This window comes from Gavialis gangeticus, unplaced genomic scaffold (assembly GCF_001723915.1).
Source record: "Gavialis gangeticus isolate Ggan-Ray unplaced genomic scaffold, GavGan_comp1, whole genome shotgun sequence".
Classification (NCBI taxonomy): domain Eukaryota; kingdom Metazoa; phylum Chordata; order Crocodylia; family Gavialidae; genus Gavialis; species Gavialis gangeticus.
The window spans coordinates 37,378,874-37,384,277 of NW_017729024.1; positions in this window are offsets into that span (position 1 = coordinate 37,378,874).

Here is a 5,404-nt window from a genome sequence, read left to right on the forward strand (position 1 = left end):
CATCACTCTGTGCCACCACTGATTACCACTTTCCTACGCCCAAGTTTCCCTGCTTCTCTGCACCACCGGCTTCTCATGTGGCTGTCTGTCCGCACCCCCTCTAAGACTTCATTTTAAGCTATTATACAATCCCCGCTATATACACTATGCAAACACATATAAAATCAGGACAAAAATATTTTTTGAAATCAAATTAATGAATGTTGTAGTAGATGTTTGATTTTTAGAATATGATTTGGTAATTTTCTGGTTCCAAGTCAACGAACCCTTGCTGAAAGGATTACTTTTGGGGTAGTAAGGGGAGGGAGACTACCAGTGGCAAAAGTCAGGGGTTAGGGGTGGGTCTTCTGGTCCCAAGCTGGTGACCGCAGGGCATGTGTCAAGGGGTGGGGCTACCCTTGCAGCCTTTGATAGCTTGCCAGAATTCAGTAAGTGGCCCTCCACCCAAAATAATTGCCTGTCCCTGCCACAGAGAGTTTAAATAATCCAAAAAATGGCACACCCAATCTAAGTTATTGCAACTGAATAAGTGTGCTAACTTAGATCAAGATTGGGTTATGCCAATCTAAAAAAATGGTTAACCTTATCTCCCAAAGCCATACATTTTTTCCAGTCCCAGGAACTGGAACTTTATCCACTTACTCCAGTACCTGGGCTGCACTAGTCCTTTCCTACCCTGAACCTACTCACCCCAAGTTTACTTGCACCCATTTTTCCACACATCTCTGGGGAGAGGTAAGTGACTGTATAGACCCTGAAAGAGAAGAAACAAAAGCAGAGAACAGCTTCAAGAAGGAAAAAAACCTTCCATTTCAGCATCATGAGTGAGTTGAAGTTTACCGAGAATCAGATTTAAACTTGTCTTGCAATTGTTTTAATTGGTTAATTTTATGGTATTGTAACATACCAAATAGCCTCTCCTGTTAGTTTGCCATCTTATATTTATGTATTCTGTTAAAGAGGCATACACTAATCTTGGTGATCAGAGAGAGGAATAGTAGTATTTAATTAGAAATGGAAAAATGTTTTAGTCATTAAGACTTAGCTAAGATCACTTGCCTTTGACACTCTTGCAAACAGCATGTCCATAGCCTTACTCAAAATTATTTTGTCCATCTACAAATTGTTAAGTTATTTGTGGTTCCCTATGACAGGACTTGCTATTAGTTTGGGAAAGGAGACTATGTGGTTTCCTCCAGGAACAGATCTACTTTCTCAGGTATAGTCTCTGTTGAATGCTCTCCACAGGAAGACACGTGGAAGAGTTAGTTATTAAAGTAATCCACCTGTGTGCGCTCTGGGCTACCCCCACCCCAGCCTGCCCCCTTCCCTTAATATTCAAATAATTACTGTTAACAATGGGGATTATTTTGCATTGTCTGCTAAAACAGGGCAAAGAACACCCTAGTGTGAAAACAGAGAGGGTCACATCCTTGAATTGTCATTAAAACAGGCAATTATTAAGGTTCAGCCCCTACCACTTTTCCCTAGATTATGATTTTTAGTCATTTTAAGATAAAAACACCCCTTTCCATCCTATACAAGATTCCAGTAATAAGCATCAAGGAAATGGAGAGCAGATAGATGCAAAACTAGCTACAAAACTTTACTCCCTCCAGTAGAAAGCCTATTTATTTTTCATTTTATTTGATATATTATATAATTCCAATATAGCATGTGGCCTATGATGGGGCTCTTTAAACAAAGAGAGTCTTGGGTGAGCCAGGGTTCTCAGAAGGGAAGCCTAAGGCCTTGCATTCATTATGATTCTGGCAATTCAAACACTCCCACTTCCTCAAAAGCACAATGCTACTGGAGCCCTTGTATTAGGAATATATTTATGGCTATCTGCTGTACCTAAGGATAAGCATGGGGAGACAATGAAATCCAAGGCCTTTTCATGTGGTACCGCTATTCAAAACCTGCTTTTAGAAAATAGGGGTGAGGATCAGGTGTATACTGTTATAGCAGAATGAAACTACAATATAACAGTAACTATATAACCAGGCCCAATACCAGCATAAATGAGTTTAATATGCAGGTAAGGTAATTGTTGCTAATTTACATGTGTTTTGGTGGTAGTATGTCTTTTGATATCAGTAGCTTTGATATCTATTTGAGTCATCCAGTATTTTAAGCTATTATTACAGGCAGACAAGCAGTGTCCAGAATTGACAGATACTAGTTCATACTCCCACAGCACTATTGTAAGTCATGAGCAGTTTATAGAATGGTTAAATGGTACAAGAAAATAAAGTGATCACAACAATGTTTTCTCGTTGTTAAAACTCACAGAGCAGAAAAGCTCCTGTATATTATTGCAGTCACATCCAAGGAAACAGTGCCCCATCCCCACCCAGGAAGGACACAGAGATAAAGGAGAATTAGTGTGCTACCAATTAAACACACCTGGTGATAATAAATTTGCTTTCAAGTATCTATAAGTAGCTTTGCTTTCTCTGGTCTCATTAATAGTTTATTTTCTGGTCAGGTGCACTATTGATTGTTCTGCACTGAAGCTATTTCTTCCTCATTAGCTTTCCAAACTTTTCCTTGCCTCAATTTTCTTCAGATACAAAAACTGTGCAAGATTATGTGAGACTTGTTGCTTAGCAACAATCCTATTCCTATAATGATAATGGCTGAGTGTTCCATGTCATCTTCTCTTGAAAGAGGTCAGATTTTTTTTCCTTTGCACCACAATGTTGCTGCTCCTTTTTTGTTATGTGATAGAGAATAAAGTGAGAATTACTTATAAAATTATATTATGCTGCCATATAGAGCTTAAATTTGGCACATCCATGTCCTTGGGTGTGAAAACAAGCCTTTATTTTATCCCCTTTTGTGGAGAGGGAAAATCAAGAAATTTAGGCCACTGACAAAATGACTAAAGGGTGGAAAAAGTCCTTTCTCCTCTATTACTCCCCAAACTATTTTCACACCTCAACAAAGATTTTGGCAGTTTGTGTACCAATAATAGGTGCCTGGTGTTGTTTAAGTCCTACTGGAGTAAAGAACAGAAGCTTAAAAGTAAAATGAATTGCATTTTTGGAAAACTGTTCAAACTCATTTAATAGGCAGAGGGATAAAAATATTTAGGGGGCTGAGTGTGTGTGCGCATGTATGCACGTGCCCCCCAGCAGGTAAGGCTATGCAGGGGTGGACAGATTGAGACCCCAGTGGTGAGGGAGGGAGCAGGGCACAGGCCGGACCCACTCACCCCAGCCACTGCTTCTACCTGTGGCCCTCTCCCTCCCTCACCCCTAAGGCCTTGAGATCTGCCCCCCCACACACACATATACAGGGGTGAGGGGAAGAGTGGGGCTGGAGCAGGAAGAGGCCCTGCTCATCTGGGGGACACCTACCATGGGAAGGGGGTGGCAGCTCCAACTGCCACATCCACCCCAGGAGGGCATGGGGGCATGTGCCTAGGATCTACACATGAGGTGAGAGTGGGCTGCGGGCTGAGGCCAGGCTCTTCCTGGCAGGGAGGTTGGGCCAGGCTGCATTTAGGGCAGGCAAAAGTGGTGCTGGGAAGGGAGGTTGGCGGGGGGCAATGGTGAATTTTGGAGTGGCTGCAGCCCCCCATAAGTCCTCTCGAAGTGCTGCCGTCACCCACCCTGAGTGCAGCCCAACCACCTCCCCCACCATCACCACCAGGAAGGGCCTGGCACAGCCCCAGCCCACAGCAGCATCCCACCCTTGCCCCATGCAGATCTGGGGGCAGATGCTCCCATGCCTCCCAGAGTGCATGTAGCAACAGTAGCCGCACCCCCTGGATGAGGCACTCATGGCTTATTCCTGTGCCCTGCCCCAACTGTGCAGCACCTGCCTGAGCCCTGCTTCTTCTTTCACTGCTGTGCACGCCCCCTCCCCACCCCTGCTGTAGCTACTGGAAGTCCGTGGCCAGGTTGCCTTGCAGCCCTATCACTGCCTGGTGGTTGGGGGGGGGGGGCTAAACCCAAACCTATTCTTCAACCACCTATAACTTACTACAAAAAAGAAAGTTAAAAAAATTATTTGAACCCCCACTACAGTCTCAAAAATTGAGTCCATTTGGGTCCTTAGTCTACTTGGAGAAATAGCCTTTCTTTTTAAATAAGATTAGCAGCTTCATCGTAATGGAGGATGTGCCAGAGTCTCAGAGGAAACTTATTTAACAAATGCTGAACTAATAGAAAGATGAAGATGATGATGCACATGGACATGGACAAAGTCTTTAATTTTGATTAAAGGGGTTCAGCCAAGTGAAACAGTTTATTTGCTGTTTATACAGACAGAGCTGCAAAGGAAGGAAGTCTGTGGTGTGACATGGTGTGCCACCAAATAATGCAAGTGTCCAGGATGCCAGGGAGGTGACGCAATTGTAGAGAGTTGCCTGGTTACGTGAGTGAAGTAATCTCACTGAATCTGCCCATTTGATTGGCTCACTGGCACTGCAGTTATCTATGTATGCTTTTCAAGCAAAGCAAGTGGAAGTGCTGACTGAATGCAGTTGACCTCTTCCTTTTGATAGTGTCAGCTATCAAGGGTCCTTTCTAAGGGTCTCATTACATGGTAATTTTGGTCAGCTGCTGGAGCTCTTAACCTCTGGATTGTTCACACATTAACATCTTGAAGTTGCTTAAAGCAGTCATTATGGGACACAAAGTTATGCCACAGCAGGGCAGGATTATCTCTTGATCTACGCAACCCATCTCCTGTTCCATTAAGGTGTATCCATTCCCCACAGATGTGCTGCTAAAATTGAAGAGCATGACTGCTCCAAACTCCAAGCTAGCACTAAACTGATTGTTTGCATGGCTCTCAAAGTAAGGTGTAACACTTGCAAGCAGTTGCTGAACAGGTTCTGGTTCCTTCACAAAGGTGTTCAATGTGATGCTTGAAGTTCCTGAGTGCAAAGTATGGAAGAACTGTAAGCAGCATGAGATGCCACAATTTTTTATGACCAAGGTTTCGAACATAGCACCAGTGTCATTCTCTGTTTGGCAACTACTCATGTCTGCTGTGGTTGAGAGTGTGGTAGCGTGCCATTAATTTAAGAGCTGGGTGGTCTGGGACTGGGGATGGTAAATATGACTTGCGGACCCTGACTTCCAGGGCAAGTGCATCCATTTTGGAGGTGCGTATTGTGCTTGATTTTTCATCTGTGATATGTATTTCCTCCAGCTGTGAAACTGAACCTTGGCCTTGTATCTCTGGAGACACTGCTGTTTTTAAGCTCTGGGATTCAGATGACCTGGCATCTCAGGGAGCATATGCTGCACATTGTTTATAGTAGCTGTCACTGTTCTCAACTGTCAGAATATCCCTGGAAATTCACCTCTGCCTCTGACCTAAAATTCATGTGGTTTCAAAATTCACATAAGAGACATTTTTACAAAGACAGCTGACAACCCCTGCT